This window comes from Lethenteron reissneri, chromosome 14 (genome assembly GCF_015708825.2).
Source record: "Lethenteron reissneri isolate LAM-NWPU_2019-01 chromosome 14, ASM1570882v1, whole genome shotgun sequence".
NCBI lineage: Eukaryota > Metazoa > Chordata > Hyperoartia > Petromyzontiformes > Petromyzontidae > Lethenteron > Lethenteron reissneri.
This window is the reverse complement of record NC_083792.1, coordinates 8,808,953-8,820,662: the sequence shown is the minus strand read 5'-3', so window position 1 is coordinate 8,820,662 and position 11,710 is coordinate 8,808,953.

Sequence of the window (11,710 nt, the reverse complement as noted above, 5' to 3'; positions counted from 1 at the left end):
TGGTCACCCCATGAACAGGGAGCAACGACTGTGTGAGCACTTCGGACAAGACGAGCCGAGGATCTCGTTGGAGAATACAAACGGATCAGTTCATGCCGATGACGTGGGGCTGACCCATTCAGAGCCTTCTAGGTCAACAGCAGGACCTTAAGAGTCCACTCCGCGCCTCCGATTAGCACGGTTGGCGACGTACGGCACGAAAGAAGCTCAACATACATTCACACACACACACACTCGCTCGTGTGCAATAGGCGACGTTTCGGGAAATGTCCCTTCTTCTTAGCACGTGCATTGAGAGGCGCGCGCACACGCCCCGTGCGGTACGGGCGGATGGACCGCTCGGGGCTTGCAAGCGGCCATCCGTCCGTTTCCGACGCGTCGTACGCAGACGCCCGTCGGCCAGGCCCGCTCTGTTTGATGTGGCCCATCCGCGGCTGGCCTCGATAGGCGGCCAACGAAGCGGAGCGTGTCCTATGGGCCGGAGCAACCAGGTGTCATGAAATGTGCATCGCCGTTTCGTTTCACGTCCCCTCCTTCTCTCTCTCTCTCATGCCCCCCGCCCCCCTCAATGAGAGCTGCGTACTAAGAATGTGGTCGTCTGGTTCTCCCGCAGTGCAGTCAACACAGATCTATGGAGCACAAATACAAAGATACCCCGTATTGTGTTACATACTTTTGCGGCAAGTGCGGTTTAGCGAGCACCTATGAAGGCCGGAACAGCACGCGAGGGGGTGGGTGGACAGCACCACGCCCGGCTGTATTTGTCTATCTCGTGTCGATGTTTACACACCGCACCAGGTACTCATTTGAGGCTGAGTAGACCTAGGGGTGTCCCAAGGCCGGTTCAGATAATCGTCATCGGTGTTGGCCGTGAGCGGGCATCGGACTGGGTTCGCCTGGTTCCGTAGAGCTGCACGCTGACCTTTGCACTGCCGCACACGCACACACACGCACACACACGCACACACACACGCACGCACACACACACACGCACACACGCACACACACGCACACACGCACGCACTCACACGCACACACACGCATGCACTCGCACGCACGCACACACACGCACGCACACACAAGCACGCACGCACACCCACGCACACATACACACACGCACGCACGCACACGCACGCAGACACACGCACACACACACACGCACACACACGCACACACGCACGCACTCACACGCACACACACGCACGCACACACACGCACGCACACACACGCACGCACGCACAAGCACGCACGCACACACACGCACACATACACACACGCACGCACACGCACGCACACACACGCACACGCACACACACGCACACACACGCACGAACACACACGCACTGTGCCTGGCCGAATTTCCATGGGGCAAATGGAAATTTCGCCAGAGTTTTAAATATTGAAAACCGTTATTAGAAACATTGTAAAGTAATGATATTGATTTATTTGTATTAAATGCCGACAAAATATGATAATTGTCTGCTCCATGTGGACAAATGATTGAGTGGCTTTCCATAGTATACAATAAGTAAAGAAAGTAGTGTAATCGATACAATTTGTTTAAGATTTGCAAGCTAGGTATTTTTCGCGTGACACAAAAGATAAATTGTCACAATTCAAGGTCATGCTTTAATTCACGTATCGATATTTGTTCTCACATCGTGTTAAGTGTAGCCGCCTCCAGTGGCTGCAGGGTGCAACGCACATTAAACGAAAGCACATCTATTCCAACGCACGCAATCAAATGCATGTGCCGTGAAAGTAAGGATCGATAGCCGATGAATTGACATTGATTTGAATCCCCTTGGAAAAGTTATCGCCAGCAAAAAGTGTATTATCAGGTGGATTATTGTATCGCAGGATCGTTAGAGATGCCAATTTATCAGGGAGGCCTTAATCCAGCAGTGGATTAAACCATGACTGATGACGAACCTACTTCCCAATTAGAACACGAAAGACGTTTGAGTCTCAATGAGCCCTCCCGCGGTGGAACATTTCAGCGTGCGAACTGATAAGCAGAGAAAAAAAAGAGAGCAAAGCAAATTCGGCCAGGTTTTGTTTTGTCTGTGAAGCAATACTTTACACGTTGTGTTCATTGCCGCAGAGATAAACTGAAGAAAGTTCCTGTTAAAGTGTCAAGGACATCGCTCGGTTCATGTTATCAGCAGCATCATCATCATCATCAGCCATGATCGATCCACAGTTGGATAAAGGCCTACCCAGGCTGTCGCCAATCCTCACCTGTCTCGCAATGCGAAAATTGATCTCGCACATGATCTCATTGGTAAATCTCCACAGTGGACTTCCTCATCGGAGCATTTCCTCCTTGGCTACCAGTTAGCACCACTGCAGTTATTCTCGCCCTTAAGTCACGATCCCGTTGAGCGATGTGTCTTGCCCATGCCCAGTTACGTTCCTTGCACACATTTGCAAGCCGTCCGCTGCTGCGTACATCTTGTTCTACGTAGGGACAGCTGCCACTGGAGGTCCCCATCGGCGAGATTCGCGTGGGGAAATAAAATGGTTGTGTTGAGATGGGACATAGGGTGCTTTGGGATGCTGTGAAAACCATAAAAAATGTTTTGCAAATTAATTGGTGCTTCTGCTGCGTGGGCAGTGGAACACAATCACAAAATAAAAAAAAATCGTCAACAACACCTCGGCCTTAAAAAGAAAAGGATATGTAATAGGCAACGTTTCTGAGCAATGGTCCTTTTTCAGAGGCCACAGAGAGGCCCGCGATGCAAATGCAACATCAACGTCTTTCCCCTCCGTGTGCGCTCCACTCCCATGCGTTCCTCTCTCTCTGTCTCTCCGCGAGGCCGCTTCTCTCCGCTTCTTCTTCTCCCTCCTCCTTCTTTGCGCCACAACTTCTCGCCGCCAGTATTTTCTTAGCGAGGATAGGGGCGGGCAGCGGGGGGGGGGGGGGGGTCCGGCCGTAATTTATTCATTCGCTGGAGAAATGAGTAACGAGTGCCGCGCGTATCGGCCCTGGCGGTTTGAATAAAAGATGAGCCCCCCTTGCTCTACGATGCTCATCGCCAGCGGTACCTCTGGCGCACTGGGATGGAGGAGGGTGGAGGGGTAATCAGATGTTATTATATTTTTTTTTGGGGGGGGGAGGGAAGAGTGAAGAATCGCCGACACTCATTTCAATTAACGATATCATCGCGAGATGACAAACGAGGCGTGTATGTCGTGAGATGAGAGATAATGAGAGATACGGATGACGCAGACACGTCGTGAAATTTACGCGTGCATGTTGAACTTCTTTCGCGCCGTACGTAGCCGCACCGTGCTAAGCGGAAAGAAAGGAGGCGTCGAAGCGAGAGATGGAGGTCGAGAGTGATGAGAGATGGGCGAACGACAAAGAGAGACGTAGTGAGATCAGAGATTCATCGCGTTGTTGTCGCTGTTGTAAATTACGTTGCGTATGATGATTTCAACTTAAGTCGTGTGTTTGATGCCCCCGTGATTGTGTTCACGAATGTAGCAACCTCTGTAGCCGCTCGGGGCCACGTCTGTGCGTATGTTGACCTTCTTTCGCGCCGTACGTAGCCAACCTAATAATGGCACCGCATGAATCGTCGTCATTTCCCCTCCGTTTTTACGATATCAAGGAAGAGGTTCAAGAGGTCGAGTGAATCGCCCCCGCCCTCCCCGCCCTCCCTCCTTCCCGAGCGCTCCCAGATGCAGGCGGACGTGAGTCGCGCAATTACGAATGGGCCGAGGTTCAGGGTGGACAGAGTTCACATTCGAAGCGGCTTGCACGCGAACGATGTTTGACGTTCAATTTGACCGCCCCGCGTTTAAATCGCGGCGCGTGCACGCAAGGAAATGCGTCTGAGGCCATCTTCGTGGAAAATCGGCTCGTCCCCGTTCAATAAACGCACGTGTGTTACCAATTTGCACGCCCGTGTAGGGTTAAGTGTTTCAATAAAAACGAAGGTCCACGTCGATATCTGCTCACATGCATATTCATCCTCTCCTGCTAATCAACCAGCATGGGCATCAGAACGTTTAATTGGACAGGATGCGTTTGCCAAGAATAGACCCTTGGCACTTATCTTGATGTAATGTATGAGTTTGACCTTTCAGCAGCAAAGGGCGCGTCAGTGCAAACGGTGAATAATTTAACTCGTTGCTTGATTAGTCTTTTAGGTGCAAGTGCGGCGCGGGGGGCGGGGGAACGTCCCAGAAGTAATGTCTTCGCGTGTTTTTTTTTGTTTCCAAGCAAAACTTTCGATGAACTCGCAAGATTTATTCTCAGTGATTTTTATTTTATTTTTTTTTTATTTTATTTTCAGTGATCTACTGTTTACAGATCCCGTAGTTTGGGTTGCGCGGTGGCAGACGCACTCCTGCCGTGCCTTGCTGGCGTCTTCAATCTCCCATTCGGGAAGGTAGACGTGCGCGCATCCGTTGAATCGCAATCAATCGTCTCACTCGAATGGCTGCGTAGCACCAAACGACCACGAAACAAAAAAAGAAGGGGCCGTCCATAAATGACGTCACGCACCTGGGGGGGGGGGGCAGACATTTGTGACGATGCGTGACGAGGGGGGGGGGGGGGTTTGAGAAATGTGACGTCACATCAAAATGCGCAACTTTAAATAAATATAGACAACACGTTCTATTTAATTAAATACACTTTTTGATAAATGTTTTCTCTTACGACATCAAAGTGCAGCGGCACATTAAATACGCACTACAAAGACAATAGTTTAAAGCGATTTGAAGCATGTTTAATTTTTTTTAGGGTAGGGGGGGGCAGAGCTTTGTGACGTCATATTTGAGGGGGGGGGGGGTCTGACTTTTTGTGACGCCGTGTGACGAGGGGGAGGGGGGTCAAAAATCGTCCAAAATCGCGTGACGTCATTTATGGAAGGCCCCTAAGCAGATATTTTGTTATCTCGTTTGGGCTCTTGCCACACTGTTGAAAAGAAGAAGAAGCCCTCTTCGCAAAGTGAGTTGAAGTGACTGATTTGCCGTGGCGTGTTATTTAATGCTCCGTGTCAGGACCATGCATCACGGCACCTTTGCGGTCGAATGCGGGCTGCGTAAACGCGGGCGGACCCCCCCCCCCCCCTCTGACCCCTCCTCCCCCCACCTTGCTTCCTATCGTTTGATATTCCGCCCCATGCATCCGCTTAGCAGGAAGCATGCATCACCAAGAAGAGTCGTTCAATTTCGCAAGCGAGGGCAAAACATTGCCTGCATGGTAACGCACTGATTAAATACAATAAAAAAAGATGAAATCTAAAAGTGAGCACTTTCTTGGCCTGCCAAATAATATTGTTAAACATTACAGTGAAATTAGGGCTCGCTGCTGTGATTCGCATCATTGCTCTCAATATGTACGTTCTGTCGCTTGTTTTGCTTGCAATCTTGTTGTTGGCATCCACTACACGAAGTGTAATGTCTCCCAATGTAATCAGAATCAGAATATGTATTCATATTGAAGGGATCCGATGAGCTATGAAGCTATTTTTCGCAGATGTCCACTCGGGGCAGGTCAGAACGTTACAACAACAAACAATATAAACACACGAAAGGGGTGCAAAGTATAGAAAAAAGTAAGCGAATCACTTTAAAATGTATACAAATAAAACTAAACTATGGTTTACCTTACCAGGTGAAGCCCACTGAGCTATTAGTTTCTTTTCCAAAAGTGATCTGACCACAAACGATAACGTCGGTCATGCCTGATGTTTGACCATACTCCACACGATGGCCCACTCTTTCCAATGATGCCACGGGATCTTTAACGTCCAACTGTGAAGAAGACCGGCGCGTCATAATTGTACGGCCGAGAAAGCTCATATGGGTGCCACGGTGGCGAGATGTGACCTACCTCGCCTGGTATGCAGGAGCACGTGGGTTAGATCCCGACCCTAACGTCTGTGTTTGTGGATGCTGGGAGTCTTTCTCCCCGCGGTCGCGTGGGTTTTTCCTCCGGGTCCTCCGGTTTTCCCCTCCACATTTAGAAACACGCGTTTAGAGTATTTGGCTGCAATACATTTCCACGTGATAAGCCACTTCGTTGGGCTATCATTTGTGGCCAGGTGGCTTCTGTAAAAGAGCTATACAGCTCAGTGGGTCTTACCTGGTATAATTTTTTTAAAAATGTAATAATTTTTTTTGTAATAACCAGCCTGGCCGCTAGTTTCAAACAGTGAGCCTCTTCAATGAGAGGAGAATGCGCTACCGCCTGGTCGTGTTCATAATGGTTTCTTGAATCCATATGTGCGTGGGTTTTCTCTGGCTACTCCCACACCCCCCAAAAAGAGCAATCGATGGCATTGGCCAAATATCTCAAATCCAGGACTCTGCTGGAAAAAACACATTCTCGATCCTGGGTGAGGATATCCTCGATTGCATTGCGTTCTCGTATTGTAATAATATCTGGGTTTTGGTTTGAGATGCAAATTGTAGGGGGGCGGGGGGGAGCTGAGACCGATATTGTAATTGGGGTATAACATTCCGGCGTGTGATGTCCTGGTGCCGCCTAGTCACGAACCACCACACAGTGAAGGCGTTAAGGGCATTTGGGCAAGCACAACATCCAGTAAACATTCAGATCGTAACGACGCCGTCGATGCTTTGACCAAAACCGGTACTTGTACTCATGATGCATCGGATTGTGCATGTTATAAACTGTTTGCATGTTCCATTCGCATTGTCAACGGCTCTGTCTGAGATACCAGATATCACAGCGGCGAATATGCATTGATTAAAACATATTCTTGGGAATAGATCCACCGTGGAGATGAGATGGAGCAATGAAATCAGCTCGTGTGCATGGGCCAAGGTGGAGTGTTCTATCCCAATATTGTTGCGAGATGGCGACTGCTGGCGGAGGTCATCATCCAGCAATGGATCGATCATGGCTGTTGACGTTGAGGATTATTTGTTGTGTGTAATCAGTTCACACGTGACTGCCCCCCCCCCTCGGCCCACCACCCCGCCCCCACCCTACCCCCCTCCCCCGCGGCCTCTACATTCATCACAATGTTTAGAAAAAATAATCAATCCTTGAATCAAATTGTTACCCTGAATCAAGACGATTCATTGAATTGTGAGAATGAAATATTGCACAGCGAGTGGACATGCCCCGCTCCCTTGCGACGACCTTTGCTTCCCTGCAGAATGTTTGTTGCATCTTCTTTGCCCCCCGCCCCCCCCACCGTATTGCAGGAGGAGAAAATCAACGGTGGTGAGACGCGTTCAGAGTCGAATTCTCCCACGTACGTTCAACCAATGTTCGCGCGCACGTTGAAATTATTTCGCGCTGTACGTAGCCGACCGTGCTAGTCGGAGTTGCGGTCCAAGAGGAGGCAGCGACAGCAGCAGCAGCAGCATTCGACGCCGTGTGAATCGCAGCGACACCGCCAGGGTGATGTTGCACGGATGGAGCGCCCTTTTCGTCGTTCTTTGACGGCTTTGTGCTTCACCGCAGCCGCAGTTGGGCGAGTCTCGGATCCCTCCTCTTTCGTGACGGCCGCTGGTGTAGATGCAGAGCAACTGCACTTTGACATTCAGGTGTTCAAGCCAGACAACCGCGTCGCAATGTCTCCTTTGTATTTGTGGATCGGCCATTGCGGCGTCATACGTGGCCCGGTCTGTTCTGGATGACCACACGGTCTGTGGTTGATCTTCCATGCGTGGCAGGTGGGGCGCGAACCTCCCACGTTGCTTCTAGATTTGAAGCTTTCGTGACTGCAAGGATTCATATTCTTAGGTTTTTTCGGTAAAATCACGTAGGTAAAAAATTGGAATTACTTGATACAGCTATCGTGCTGTGACGGTTCCACCTGAAGACGGAAGCTTGTGTTGCCTCCGAAATGTCGTGATTTTTATTTAATTTTTTATTTTACTTTTTTTAATTTTAATTTTTTACCTACCTCCCACGTTGCGTCCGAGCGCGGCGTAGCGAGGTCCGTGGCTTTCGTGGCAAAGAGAAGCCTCAACCAGAGTCTTGTTTATTGCCGCGTCCGTAGCAAGCCACGATTCAAAAGACCGAGTCCCGACGTCTTAAAGTGTAACGCAGAATTTTGATTTAAAGCTTTCGTGACTGCAGGGATTCATCTTCTTGGTTCTTTCGGTAAAGTCACGTAGAAGGGAAGTAATAAAATAATAAAAATAAAACATAATAAAATTATTCTCACGACGTTTCGGCCACAACGCAAGCAGCCGTCCTCAGGTGAAAACCAGGTCCGTCGAGGCGGCTGCTTGCGTTGTGGCCGAAACATCGTGAGAATAATTTTATTATGTTTTATTTTGTTTTATTTTTATTATTTTATTACTTCCCTTCTACGTGACTTTACCGAAAGAACCAAGAAGATGTAACGCAGAAGCCGTGTTACACTTTAAGACTTTAACACAGCTTCTGTGTAACACAGCTTCTGTGTAACACAGAAGTGGTGTTGCGCGTCAAAGCACGTGTTATAGGTTACTGCAGGGTTGCGCTGTCAGCAGAGGGCCCTCATCCAGCAGTGGATTGACAGAAGAAGGGCGGTAGATGTGCATGTTAGACTTTATATTCAGCTTATGCTGGTTGGATGTTTCCGTTCGTTGATAAATTATTGACACTTTTCCTGATGACCACCCCTTGTGTTGCGATCGAAACGTCGTAGTCTTTTTTGTTACTTTTCTTTGGACCTATCTACGTGACTTTTACCGAAAGACCCAAATAATATAAATTAGTAATCCTTTGAAAAAATAAAGCGTTTATTCAATCGCGGGATATAGTTTCTCATATAAACATTTTTTTTGCCCAAATGTTATCCCGATTGCGTTGTCGGCGAGATGTCACGAGGACGGAAGTAGCCAATCGGAAACCCTCACAGAGAACAGTCCCCCTGAAGGAGACACGCACGGTCGGGCTACGTACGGTGCGAAAGAAGTTCAGCATGCATACATGGCACACACATTCTTCTGAATCCCCTTCGTGGGATCTCAAATGTACACTAGGAGGCAACACTTTTCCACCAGCACTGACACGGATAACTACGTTTACCGCATAACAGTAAAAAAAAAAATTCACGAGCTGGAATTTAGCCAGATAAAGTAAAAAACAAAACGTAATGTCACGGGGAATTTGCATGCAGCCATTATGGAGGACGCTACCGTATATCCATCCAGGCGGAGAGCGGATGAAGGCCGTGTGAGTCACAGCACAGTACAGTCGTCCGTCCCAGGGTCTCGTGGGATCCGTGAGATCTGTCGTGACTCCGGCACGAAGAGTCCCCCTTCTCCAGCGCGTCGACACGTGGACACTGCTCTGGCTGGCGCAACGAGAGCCTTCGGAGCCGAAGCGTTCCCGGATGATGATAGGCGACGGTGTAGACAGCGTGCACAATTGACAAGTCGGCTTTGGTCGCGAGTGGCTGTACCCAGTCTCAGCCCAGCATCTCAGCGGTGCCAACTCTGCACTCTGACCTATGGACCACGTGGCGTGACCTCTGGGCCACGTGGACACGCTTTAATTATGATTGCTAAAAACAACACATCCTGTTTCCCTCTTCGTAATTGTGGACTATGCACCTATTAAATTGAGTTTTTGTTTCCTCCCAAGGTCAAATTGCCTGCATAGTTCCGCGTGAGATGTGTGAAATATGAGAACGGCGAGCAGCATCACGAAGACAGGCGGATAGTCAACACGTCCATAAACAGAGAACAATTACAACCACTTCAAGGCAATTTTGGTTTCAAAGCAAACGCATGCCTCCATTGACGTGTCTCCTTATTGATGCTCGGTATCAAACGATGAACCACAAATGAAAGTGCCGCGCTTGGGCCGTGAGTATTAACCCACAGAAAATAAGAGATCAATAACAGAGTGCGGCTTTGATCAATGTTTAATAGCAACAGGAGCAGCAGCAGCGGCAGCAGCGGCGGCAGCGGTCATGATGCATCCACTGCTGGATAAAGACCTACCCAAGGCACCGCTAACTCTCACGATCCTGCCGTGCAACAATTGACCTTGCGCAGTGCACACGTGCTGATGTCATCACTCCCATCTTAAATTCGATTTAAAGCTTTCGTGACTGCAGGGATTCATCTTCTTGGTTCTCTCGGTGAAGTCACGTAGAAGGGAAATAATAAAATAATAAAATACAACATAATAAAATAATTCTCACGACGTTTCGGCCACAACGCAAGCAGCCGTCCTCAGGTGAAGAACAGGAAAGACGCTGTCTTTCCGACAGACCTGTTCTTCACCTGAGGATGGCTGCTTGCGTTGTGGCCGAAACGTCGTGAAAATTATTTTATTATGTTTTATTTTTATTATTTTATTATTTCCACTCCCATCTTCTCTCGGTGAACGAATTCCATTCCTCGGCTGCCACTCCGCCGATAAGCTTGTCCGCAGATCATCGTCTCTCCTTGATTAATATAAACTCGGGATGCAACCGTCTCGACGCAACAAAAGGCGTACTGAGGTTGGCGCACACTCCAAAGTGTAACTGAATGTCAACGTTTGGCATCGGCCAACCTTGTCACACTCTCGCGGTCCGCACGGCGAGGTCACTCCGTTATCTAGGTGTATTCGTCAAGAGACAATTGTGCCCGAGCGCGGCCAGTTGATGGGGTTGCTTCATGGGGTCAGGACACGTTAACAATCTCAGCTAAGTGAATTGGTGCACCCCAGCGGACGGATGTGTACACAACGAATGATGGTGGCGGCGGTGGTGGTGGTGGTGACGGTGGTGGTGATCGCACCACCAACACAGCACAATCTCCTCCATTCGCTCCCGGCCACGGAGATGCGTTCATTGGACTTCACGGGAGGGGATTATCTGGCGCCCAACTCATTGCCCGAGTGCGCGCGGATCTTGTCGGACGATAATGTTGCAGCGTAATGCTTGGGTCTCCGGTCAAGGTGGCAAATGCAAGCGCCGGTGTTCATGATGGGCGCGGTGTTGGTGACGGCGAGATGTTAACTCCCTCGCCTGGTATCCAGGACGTCGTGGGTTCAATCCCGACCCTGACGCCTGCTGTACGCTTGGAGTTTGCATGGTCGCTTCTCATACTCGTGTGGATGTTTCTCCGGGTCCTCTGTTTTTCCGCCCCCATCGACATTTGCATACATGCATTTCGAGTATCCGGCCTCTATAAACCTCCACGTGATGATAAGCCACTTCGTTGAGCTATCATTTGTGGCCAGATCGCGTCTGAAAAGAGCGACATTGCTCAGTGTGGATTTCCTGGTCAAATATACCAAAACATGTTTAGTTTTAGTAGTTTATAGAATGGCACGATCATTGTAACTTTTCCCTCCGTTGACTTCACCATACGATGTGCCGCGTTGTGCTTGCGTTTGTTCGCTTGGGATGTTTTTGAATACTCACCGTTGTATTTTGTGCGCGGACATATTTACGTATTAATCTCTGTTTTCAGTGCGTGTTCTCAACAGTTTCCATCTGTCTATAACCGATTACGATATTTTACTACTTGTCAACTCTTTGCCTACAAATCGTTGTTTCCAAATGCCCTTGATTTTTGCAATCCGTCCGCAACGCCTCCTTGATTTTCGGTGGGTGCCACTGTCCGATTGATCGGTGAACAACCTCACGCGTTCCAGAACGTGGGCAGCATAGAGAGAGAGAGAGAACGGTTCCTCAAAGGGAATTATGAACATTTGACAAAATTTGTGTCCATTGGTTTGCAAGTGTCAATCCACTGCTGAATGAGGGCCTCCCCACAC